The sequence below is a fragment of the Cupressus sempervirens genome, chromosome 7, assembly GCF_028749045.1.
Source record: "Cupressus sempervirens isolate cs-2001-9-10 chromosome 7, ASM2874904v1, whole genome shotgun sequence".
In the NCBI taxonomy this organism is placed as follows: domain Eukaryota; kingdom Viridiplantae; phylum Streptophyta; class Pinopsida; order Cupressales; family Cupressaceae; genus Cupressus; species Cupressus sempervirens.
The window spans coordinates 130,880,762-130,893,957 of NC_143124.1; positions in this window are offsets into that span (position 1 = coordinate 130,880,762).

Consider the following 13,196-nt stretch of genomic DNA (forward strand, 5'->3'; position numbering starts at 1 on the left):
TAAATTTTATAACTTTCATTTTAATTATTATAAATTTTATTATTATTACTTTATTATTATTTTATAATAATAATTAATTTTAATTTTTAGTTTTCTTTTTATTTAATTCTTTTTCTCCAATAATTCACATTTAATTAATTACAATCAAAATATCAAAGATCATGATATTTTATTAATTTTCTCAAATAAATAATTTATTAATTAAATCTATTTATTAAGACTTAATTAATGAAAAATTCACCACAGACCTCCAAGATAAAATATAAAAACCCATCATAGAACAAAATACATACAAAATAAATCTAAAGGGTTAAAAATCACGAAATATGTCATCCGACACATTCGGTGGGTATTCAACTCAGATACTTGTCCTAATTTTTCAATTATAAAAAATGGCTCAAAGGGTTGGGATTTGGACTTGAGAATTTATCTCCCCTCTCTTATCATTGAAATAATGTGATAAGGTACGCTCATCTTGACAATTCAGGGAAGTCGATACCCAGTACTTGCAACCTGCATAAAAACTATGCATGTACAAGCACAATATATACTAAACTAAATAGGCAATGGTAAGAAGTGGTGCATTGTGTAGATCCCGACTAGCAGGTGACTACGACTCCCTTCCTTAACCATATCAGACTTGCCATACAAAAGCAAACACGCACACTATACGCATGCAAGTATGGGGTAAGTATCCATAAAAAAAACATATGATAATAAATTATCTTACTAATCATCATTAATAATTGAAAGCAATGTAATAATCATCATCAATAATTGTGAACACTAAAAATAATCATCATACATACATGAAATGTAGAGCCTAAGTAATCTTATCATATAATAAACTGAATCCATAGCACAATATATGATAATCTCAAAAGAATGCTGCTAATCAACAATATAAAACTAGTTCTAAAAGAGTTCAACAATGATAACAAAATGTGAACCAGGAGCAGGCACTACAGTCTAAGTAATCTCATCACATAATAAACTTAATCCATAGCACAATATCTGATAATCTCATAACAATGCTGCTAACCATCAGAAAAAAACTAGCCCTAAAGAGCTCGACAATGACAACAAAATTGCAACCTAGGGGCAGGCACTACATCCACCCCCCTTGGAGTTAGGCTTACTCCTGGAAGCCTACAAGAATGAGAAATTCAGATACTCACTATGCGGGTCCCATTGAACCCTTTCCCTCTGTAGGGAAACATGATTCTACTGAAGGTATTACAACAACCTTAGAACAATATGATTCTAGTTTAATGGTAAACCGAAAATCATATCGATCCAACATTCACTCTTTTAACAACTACTAAAATAAATTCTTTATTACATTCTAAACAAGAGCAACTTAATGCTTGCAAAGATAATCTAGGGCATATTACTTTATTACATAGATAAAAGATACATGTTTTGTAACTAGAATGAGTCCCAGTTTTCAGTTTTGCCCATGTTTAGGTTTAAGTAAAATTTTTAGTTTTGAAAGCTAAGTGTTGAAGTATGGAAAATATGAAAGTAACAGTTTTAAGTTCTATTTCAGTTCACCTAGTTTCAAGTTTTCAGTTTGAAAGAGATACACATGATAGTTCAAAGTTTTTGTTTTGTTCAACTAGTTAACAACTAGTGACATTCAAATATACCTAGAGCTCCCAATGTTGAAACTCAACTCTAATACCAAATGTAATGCCTCGTCAAGGGATCCAAAGAATTTTCACTAAGTTTGTCAAACAATTCTTTTTTAAACATGAAAGTAAACCATTCATAACATTTGCGGAAGGAATAAAAAAAATTCGAATAAAAGTAAACATAAGATACATAACAAGTTATATTCTTTAAAGATCCCTTAACGTTGAATCACATCTAAATTAACTATTCATCTAACATTACATCCTTATGAAATAACAATGATACATCCAATGTTCTTAAACAATATACAAGTGTCCTTTTGTAATTAGATTTTAGTTTAGCTCAATCATCCACTATAAATGAGGTACATCAACATTCAATATTAATCCATAATGCAATAAAAGTAAATGAAACCACATATCATACATGATACAACATCACAAAAGATATAAACATCCATCATAAAAGATAACCATATATCACAAACATAAATAACTAAGTGTACGGTTCCTCCCAACCGTAAATAGCATCATTGGACCATCGTGGATCCTAGCCATCCCTCCATGCATAACATTCCAAAGCACTGAAGAGATGATCGGTATTATCATAGTATGAATGTAACTCCTAAAACATCATACTAACATGAAAAGTAAAGCATAACATATCATCAACTAACATATGCAAATCATCAATGTAAGGAACTTACCAGCAAATACATCCATCACAAGATATATCATCTATCATAATGATCCAAGAATAGAATGAAGATAAATACCAACCAAGAATACTCCAGCCATGGTGTCTCAGACGGGTCTCAAATGATAAGAGTGGAAAAACACTACCACCCAACCACGTGGATCCTAAGCGGTCCACTCCCACCGTGCTGAGGAGATAATCTCAATTTTCAAGCAGGCTATCAAAACCACAAAGCATAAATCTCTATAAATTTAAGAAACCTAAAATTATACTAACTCAAAGGTTCCATCACACAAAATTGACATCTAATTCTCAGAGGCACAACAATGACATGTAAGAAACCTACTCTACAAGCGGGAGAGTGTCATCGCATTTATCATGTACAAGTTACCCTGGCAGTTAGCTAAACTCCACGGGTCCATACTGATCTCATTCAACCACTAGTATCCTCTCATACTGACGAGGCATACTATGGAATGCATGGTCGCAACCATGCATTCTCACTACTCCCATCCTAGCCTGTACAAGCACTCAAGGCATGGGCGAGAACTAAAACAATTATCTTTTTAGGTTCATTTAATCCCCATTTAGTGTGTAAATGTTATCACTTATTAACCAAACTTACAATGAGTTACCCTGGCAGCCAGTTAGGGCCCCGACCCCCATTGCAAGCCACTTTCCGACACTATAAGTAGATTACCTACCCTAAGCTCATGGAATCATAATTCACCACAGTCCTGTACAAGCAACTGTAAAGAAAATCCAAAAGATAATCCATAAAAAGAATCATCAAATATCCATGATAAAAGCATCAAATATCCACAATAAGAATCTTCAAATATTCATAATAAGAATCATCGAATCTCTAAGATAAGAATCATCAAATCTCCATGAGCATCTAGAAAAGCATCCATAGAAAATCATGACCACAACAGTTCTCTATTGGCAACTGAAGGCATCACTGATAATCATAAGTATCAATTGGTTCTCAATAACCAAAATATATCTCAAGATAAATCACAATATCCATTGGTTCTCCACAAGTAACCAAGAATATCTCAAAATCATACTGATCGAAGACTCCAAAATGGTTGAGTCAAACATGTCACAACATGACATCATCAAGAAATAAATCCACATTTCAATCTCATCATGGAAACTAGAAAATAATCCAAGGATAACTGATCGATGACTCAAAAATGATTAGCTCAAGTGGCTCATACACATACATCTCAGCTTCACACATGAAGACTGATGAACAAATACAAACATTTCATAGAGCATACGATCACATAATCATGGTTGGGCTTATAAAGATCGAGATCAAATAAGATCAACATGTCATCACATCTCATAACCCCCGAGCCTCTAGTAACAACCTAGGACTGGTCAACACTAGTCAACCCAAAACCCAAAACAAGAAGCATATAGAATACACGATGCAAACACATGTTTTGGTTTACTAAGTTCACATACTTGAATAATGTGTAGAGATTTCCAGTTTTCTATTTGCAAGTATACTTTCAAGTGTCTTAAGTTTCATCATTTGACCTACAAGTCAACTCATTTGTTCTCCGATAGCATTATCCTTCCATTATTAAGTATTACATTCTAAGAATAACTCAAAGATATATGTTCACTAAACTGATCATCATTGACTTTTAATTAAATTGTTCACTTTATTTGATCAAGATCCATATTCTAATCAACTCTTCTTTAATGTTACTTCAAATTTCAACATAAATCAAGGATCATTATTTGTTAAATTATAAAAGAACCAATTATCAATTTTCGAATAAGAAGAATATAATTTTATTAAAGTGACCAATTAATATAGAAACACAATCCATGATCCATTAACATTTAAATGGTTAAAACTTAATTAAGTATCTCTAACACTTAAGCCTCTTAATCATTATAATAATTAAATCGTCACTAATAACCGTTAAAATATCTAAGTCATTATTCAAGTCATTAGAATAAGACTTATCAACTTCGATGTAATTGCTTTGCAACTTTGCTAAAAGAATCATATCAATTAAAAAATTTATTATATAACTTAATTAATTAAATCTCATTAAATCAAATTAATTGATTTAATTAATAATTACATAACTATATCAATGACCTAATGAATAACTAGCCATAATGTGTAAGTTAAAGGTCAACCATAATCCAATACATAAATATTCATACTCATAGTTCAATAATAATAACTTGTTAATATTTAATAACAAGCTATATTGGGAGTCTTATTAACAAATTTATAATGATTACCTTCTTCATTCTTTTATGAATACTAATGTTTTCTTAACAAACTCGTATTAATGATAATCATTTCAATTAAGACTATATCGCACAACTTCATTATTAATAACATAGTTATATCATCAACTCAATGAATATCCATTAAAAATCAACTATACTCCAAATCCAAAACTTCAATCATTAAATAATCTCCACTAAATTAACTCTAATCAAATTTATTGATAACTATTTAAACCATTATTTATTAATAGTTTGTTAGACCCAACAAACATTAATAAATAATAAACTCATCAAAACTATAAATAATCGATCTAGAGAATCCCTCCATAAACTTCATTAGTTAACTAACTCTTAACACCATTAAAGTATATCAATAATTTATTTAACAATAACATAACTATTCAAATCATGGTAATGTTAAATGTTATAATCTAACAATGACTTCTTGTCAATTTAATAATATTTAATTAATTCTTAATTCAATATTAATTAAAATCTTTTTAATTTAAAATCACCTTCATTAAACAACTCTAAATTATTTAATATATATTAAATAGTATTTAATATACATTAAATAAATACTGAAAGACAACCATTTTCTAATCCCTTAATATTCAAATTAAATGAATTCAATATCCCCTTCCATCAATTCTATCGTTTTCATTCAAAATCTCCATTATTAATATCTCAACTAAATACCTCCTATGTTGGTTGATAAATAGATTAATTATACTTCTTCTACTATTAACTAATCTTAATTAAATTAGATTAGTTAATAAATCATATATAACTAATGCATAAAAATAAGATTCTACTAAGGAAAGATTGCAATAATATCTTTAGTTCATTCCATGCTTTGATATATTATTTTTGTGAAATTTAAGCATAAAGAACTCTTGGTTATGAGAAATGGAGAAATATCTATCCTTGAATAAAATAGTCTCAGTACGACAGCCATATCTCCGTAATGAACCATTGGATCAGGCTGAAATTGAAATATGTTGGAGAGGGCCAAGTTGCCCCAATTCTGACTGGAGCGATTGAATAAATTCGATCACAATAAAAAGTAATGAATGACTGAGTTTGGGTCTAACCAAGGGCAGCGACGGGACAATTTGTGATGAATTAAGAATTTCCTCTTAAAATAATTGTTTTCTAAATTTAACCATAAAAGGGTTTATTCATATGCATCTAAAAATATAATTGATAGAAAGATTACATCTAATCATTCAAATTTTCACCATAAAATTTCTATTTTAATTTCAAATCTTGTCTTTCTAATTTAATATAAATTCAAACCCAAATCTGATTCATATCTAATTATTTCTCCTTAATTGGATCTAGAGTTTTATTATTATTTTCTTCTGAACAAAATAGTATATCTAGATTCCAATTTCAAATTCTAGATTCAATCATAGAGAGTATTTAGACACATATAAAATCTATAGAAAATCTTTTTTTTTTTTTTCTATCATTCGCAATTCCTCCAAGATCCGAGCCAACCGAATCCTCCAAGTAATTAGAACTGCTAGAAGAAGCATGGAAGCATAAAGAAGCATATGAGCATGTAAAAATATATGAACATGTAGAAACATATGAGCATGAAGGAGCATATGAGCATGAAGAAGAATATGAGCATGTAAGATTGAAGCTTCTATTTTTAGCTTTAAGCTTGTAGTTTGTAGCTTCCATTAAATTTGTCCAAACACACTAGGAGAGCCTCTATTTAAAGGCCTCTAAGATGCATCTAGAGTGTCTCTAGAAACAACTAGTAGATAAGTATGACAACCAAGCATGGGTCTTCTCCAACCTTCTAGGCGAGTCTTAAGGTTGTAGACACCATGTGCTCAAATAAAATGCTAACTCCTAAGTGTAGACAACTTGTGCATTCTTAGAGTGCAAACTCTTATGTTGTCTACATGACAACTTTCGAGAATTTTCCAACTCCTATATGAGCAAATATTAAAATAATGCACATTAATTAATTTAATATTTATTTTTACTCTTTCCAATTTTATTTATTTATTTATTAAATCTGATGCACTAACTTTAATAATTCCACTTTTCAATCTTAATATATTTATATTTTAATCACATGAAATTTAGAATCGTTTAATAATTTTAAATATATTTTTCACTTTTAAATTTTATTTTCCAAAACTTAGTTGCTAAAATATTTATTAGCTTTAATAATAATATTATTTAGTCATTTATTTAAAAATTAACTCCAATATATATTATTATTAAAATAAATATTGTCACATTCCAAATTTAAACTTTTAACTTTTATTTTCAAATTTAATTATTTTATTTAATTAATTTTCTCAATAAAATAAAATAAATATTAAAATACCATATTAATTTTCTATTAAATTAAACCATTAATTAAATCTTTTAATTAGGTTTAATTAATATAAAATACATCAAATACTCACAAGGTAAAAATATGAAAACCCATCATAGCCAAAATACATACAAAATCAAACCAAGGGTTTAAATCATGAATTACGTCATCTAACGCATTTAGAAGGTACTGAACTTGGATACTTGTCCTAATTTTCCAATTAGAACAAATGGCTTAAAGGGTTGAGATTTGGACTTGAAAATTTATCTCCGCTTTCTTATCATTGAGATGAAATGATAGGGTATGCTCATCCTAGCAATTCAGGGAAGTCGATACCTAGTACCTGCAACCTGCATAAAAACTATGCATGTACAAACATAATATATATACTAAACTAAACAGACAATGGCAGGAAGTGGTGCATCGTGTAGATCCCGACTAGTAGGTGACTACGACTCCTTTCCTTAACCACATTAGACACATCATACAAAATCAAACACACAAAGCAAACATGCACACCATACACATGCAAGTATCAGGTAAGTATCCATAAGAAAACACATATGGTAAATCATCTTACTAATCATCATTAATAACTGAAAGAAATATAATAATCATCATCAATAATTGCGAACACCAAAAATAATCATCATACATACATGAAATGTAGAGTCTAAGTAATCTCATCACATAATAAACTGAATCCATAGCACAATATATGATAATCTCATAACAATGCTGCTAACCATCAGCATAAAACTAGCACTAAAGAGCTCGACAATGACAGCAAAATTGCAACCTAGGGGCGATGTTATCAAACAATTAGAAATTAAGTGAATAAATATGAATATTAAATTAATAAGTGTAGATATCAAGTCAACAACTCCTATCACAATCATTGGAACCCATTGAAGTATTGGGTCATTTCCCCTAGCCATTATGGATAAGCATGTGACTCCTCCATAACTTAAACATTCAAACATAAGTTTGATATGGGGTTGGGTATGTTTAATACTTGTTTGCTAAAATAATGATGGTTTTTTGGTGTCATTTCCCTTGAGTGAACTAAATCCTGTGGAACATAGATAGGGACAAGATTTCAAATTAGTTGTGTCTAATTAAAAAGTTTCACTTTTTGGTCAACAAAAAACATTTTTAACCCATCTTATGCTATAGACACAAACAATATTTCTATTTGAAATATTTACAAAATGCTCAAAAATAGTTTTTTCCCTTCTCTTCAATATATTATCCAAGTATATCTTCCTATTGGGATAACCATTGCACTTCGTTGGAGTGCAATCGCTAGTTTTTCATTATTGGAAAAATCAATACCTATCAAATTAGATCTCACAAAAATAACTATATAATTTACAAAAATATCTAAATAAACAAACAAGACTAATAACTAAACATGTAATTTGATATTCAATAAATTTAAAGATGGAGAAATTAAAGCCTAAAAATATGGGTGTAAGGTATTTTACATTTTTCAAATAAATTGAGCTCCTACATGTGTGAGGTACACATACACTCAACCTAATCAAATAACTAATAAGTCTTTGGAGAGAAAGTAGTGAATAAGTCTACAATTTTAGTGTCAATTAGGGTTTTTTAAATCGGTATGTACAAGTCATGTAATAACAAAGATTCTATGAATAATGAGTGAAAATGGATGATCTGCATCCTACATTGATTTTGTAGGCCAGACAACTCATTAGTCACCCATATTCCAATGGTCACTTCTGGATTCTGGGTGAAGATTTTAAAATGACACTTTTAGACCACCTCACACTCTACAAGGTCTACAAAGAGCTCCATAAATGTAGAAAACCTGAAAATTTAGCTTTAGGCTCTTCACTCACCTATGGAGCTTCACCCAAAAAATGATAAATTTTGACGTATGAATTAGGAGCATTAGATTCCCAAAGTTAGCATAGGAGACTACTAGATCATTTTCCCTATTACTATGAAAAAAATGAGAAATCTACAATCAATTAGAATATTGATTCTTTATATTAATTAGTCTTAATTAAAAAAATTACTTTTACAATATAGAAAGAGCTATTAAAATTAATTGTATCAACAACACAGGCTTCTTCTCCAAACCCTCAAAGAGAATAATGTTTTGTTTTTCATTTTACTCATTCTGGTGCATGTCAAGTTGTATCATGTCCCTTTCCAACTAATATTTCAAATTAAATATCTCGCCTTCGAACAGTAGGCCCATGGCTGTCCATCTTGGTTTGACCTGCAGTTAATTAAACCTTTGTAGTCAAGAATTATCCTGCAATGCGACAGTGGTAAAGAATTTGTCTATGTCCACTATTTTACTGGGAGAAAGATGGATGACTACGGTCGATAAGATTGCAAATTTCTCGACAAGTGTGATGTGAGACGACATGGTGAATAGTCTTGATAAGACTTCTGCTTTCCAATTTTCCCCAACTTGTTGACTACATTGGCACTGACAATTATGATGTGAAATAGGTGGATGAGTACAGTTTGTTGGATTTTTGTTTTTCTCTTCATACATTGAATCTTCCCTCCATGACTTTTACTGGATGAGGACTATTGATAAGACTTTTGATTCCCCTTACATCCATGGTTCCACCTTTCCCCAACTTTCAAAATCCTTCCTCTAAAACTTTCCAGTGAGCATTCTTGTGCAGAGTTGAACTGCAATCTTTTCTCCATGTCGGTAGGTAAGATAATTATCTTTAATTATTATTATTTTATTAGAAATGGTTCACCAATTAGAGTTGGACTAGGGGAGATGATCTAATAGTGGCCCACATTCTAATGACTACTATGTCTATTATTAGTGAAAAAGGCAGGGAACTAACGTTTTGTTTTCAACCCCTAATTTCCTTTTTCTTGGTAATAGCCTATCATATTGCAAAGTTTGAGGAATTATATTAAAATTTTTTTTATTATATGCTAATTATAAATTTATGATTTGTTAACACTATTTTGCTGAGGTTTTATTCATTTTATGAATATTGTTATTGAGCAAAAATCAACATCTGTAGATAGAGTTGACAAGATTGTAATTCGGTGGCAGCAAGTTCGATTGTTAATGCAGCTGATTTATTGCAGATTAATTCCAAGTACCTTACCAGCTATTTATGTCATCTCCTCAGCTGTCAAATCGTAATCAATCCACAGCATTGAAGAATAAATTTAAAGACACATCTTGTTGAAGATCTTAATATTGGATTTTGTGTCGAATTGCCCTCGTACTCGACAAGCCATTTGAAGATTTCGCACGCAATGTGGCTAATTAAAAATGATAAAATAAATTATTTAATTTGTCTTCTTTGTCTACCAAGTGTGCTTGGCTTTCAATGCAAAGGGACACGACGTCAGAGTTAGATTTAAAGGGTTAGATTTAAGCTCTTCACTCACCTATGGCACTTCATTGAAAAGAATTGACAGATTTTAACATCTGGATTAGAAGTCTTAGTTGCTCAAAGTTAGCTTGGGCAGCTACTTGGTTGTCTCCCCTAGCTCTATAGTCCCTCTCTCTTGGGGAAAATAGAATATGAATTTGAGTTTGGTAGAAAATAGAAGATGTTATATGTTTATAACTTCATGTGTGAACATGTTACATGTTTGAAAAGTTTACATTAAGGTTATAGTAAAGCAAGCTTCTAGAACACACACTGCTTTTGTGCTATTTGTGGAAAGTTATAATGAAATTGAATTCGTAACCATCATGGTGTGCTTCATGTTTTTGTTGTATCTTCTTATATGTTCCTATTTTTCCTCTCTTTTTTTGTTCATTAATTTATTTCTTCTTTTATTTTGCCCTGCACTTAACTCATCTTAAAGATTATTGACAACTTTAACATGAACTAATCCACCCGTGCTAGAAAATGATAGTGAGAATTCTAGAAGATATAGTTATAATTGAAGATATAGTGAGAATTCTTCAAGATGTATTTATAATCACACTTTCACATGATGGTCTAATAGATGTCATGGTTTGGTCTGGGACAGATATTTGAAAGCGGCACTACACAAAATTTCATCCCTTTCCAGCTTACAGGTTAACAATGTTAAGTATGTATTGTTTCTCTTTATCCTTCATAGTCGAGTTCTGTATTCCATATATGTTGAGAAAAGTGATCCATGAGGAACTGATAATTTTTTTAATTCTATATATTCTTTAATATTTATCTGCTCATGCAAGAGGAACTAAAAAAATTGTATCAGTTTGCATTGTTTATGATAGAGTGAATATCTGCGTAGAAGGAGTTTGTAGCATTGGAGAACACGCAATATATTCATTTTAAATGATTGTAATGTAATTTTAATTAGTGTGTGGAAATAATTTTTTTTGTGTGTGCTGTATTATACTCTCTATTCTTTACCTCTTTTCAGATTCTACAATATATAGGTTCTACTTAATTTGTGTTGTGTATTTTGTTTTGATTTTTATTTTTCGCCCATAATGTTTAGGGATGAGGCCGAAGTTTTGAAGAACATTCTGAATAGAGCATTGGGATTAATGAAAATAGATCCCATACATGTAGTCGAATATCCACTTGGTTTGGATGAACTAGTACAAGGCCTCGTCGAATTAGTCACAAGTGAAGAAGAAAGTGAAAAACTCATGGGGATCGTGGGCATGGGTGGCATTGGGAAATCCACTTTGGCCAAAGAGCTCTTCAACAGAAACTTTCGCTCATTTTAGAAATGTAGTTTTGTTCCCGACGTGCAGGATGCGGCATCCAAAAATGCTCTGCCTGAGAAGTAGAAAAAGCTTCTTACAGACCTTGGTGTTGAAAATTTGTCATTAGACGGTGTCGACGAAGGCAAAGTGGTACTCACAAATCGTTTGAGCTCTGTTCGGGCCCTCATTGTTTTGGATGACGTGGATCACATCGATCAGTTGTATGCTCTTTTGCCAAATAAACACAACCTCGGATCCCAGTCCCAGAAAAGGGATGTTCTTAAATCGATGGGTATCTCAAACATTTACGAAGTGCCAAGACTTGAGAGCTCAGTAGCGAAGAATTTATTCTACAGGCATGCTTTCCAGAAGTCTTCTCCACCCACTAGATTTGACACTCTGGTTGACAAATTCATCCAAGTTTGCGATGGTCTGCCTTTATCTCTGAAGGTATTAGGGGGACAACTACATGGTGAGAATTCGATTGCTTACTGGGAATCCCAATTAGATAAAATCTCAAGAATATTGCCTAGCGACATCACGAAAGGGCTACATGTTAGCTATGATGCTCTGGATAAAGAAGATAGAGAGATGTTCTTGGATGTGGCTTGTTTTCTCATCGGCGAGTGCAAAAGCACAGCTATAGCACTGTGGGATGGATCGGGTTGGAGTGGCCTACACGGTTTACAAACACTTGTAAATAAGTGTCTTGTGGAGCCGCTTTTCGAGAAACATAACACCTTCAATGAGAAGAAGATACGGATGCACGATCATCTGAGGGACATGGGAAGAGAGATGGCAAGTGAACACTCATCATATCGGCTTTGGCGTCCAGAGCAGATTGATAATATATTGCATTTCTAGGTAAATGTATTAGTGGCTCCCCTTTAATTATTTCTTAGTGAAATCATAAAAATAATAGTTTGTTGTTTTGTCTGCCTTTGCTTGTGGCAGAGTTGACTGAAATAGCTTGTATTCTGGTATTTTTCATTCAGAAAGAAATACAAATTAGAGGGATACATCCTCCAGCTACTTTTGTGGCCTTCAAAGAGTACACTCATCAGCTAATGTGAACCTCAAGAAAACTAAATATACTTCATGTGCAAAGCAATAAGTTCACGGAAGAGTTTGCATATTTATCAGAGCATCTTGTTTGGCTTCGCTGGCATACCCGTTCATTAAGAAATCTTCCATCTTGGCTTCCATTAAGACATTTAAGTGTTTTAGAGCTTGATGATGCTAATGACTTGGAGGAGTTGTGGCAGGTCAATGTGGATGTAAGTAGTTTGAATCCGTGGTTTTTGTGTAACAACTTTTTGATAGTTTATATTTTTCTCAATTGAATTCAGTAGAATAATGAACTGAATTGAGTATAATGATGTTTGCGTGCAGCCTCCTCTGCAATTGAGAAAGCTTATCGTACGTTTCTCTTTCAAATTGCAATGGCTTCCAACCTCAATAAGATGTCTTCAAAATCTTAAAATGCTTTCCCTTTGTTTTAGTGGTAGCAGTTTGCCAGAAGCATTCTATGGCCTGCATTCGCTGAAGTATTTATATTTATACTATCCAAAGTTA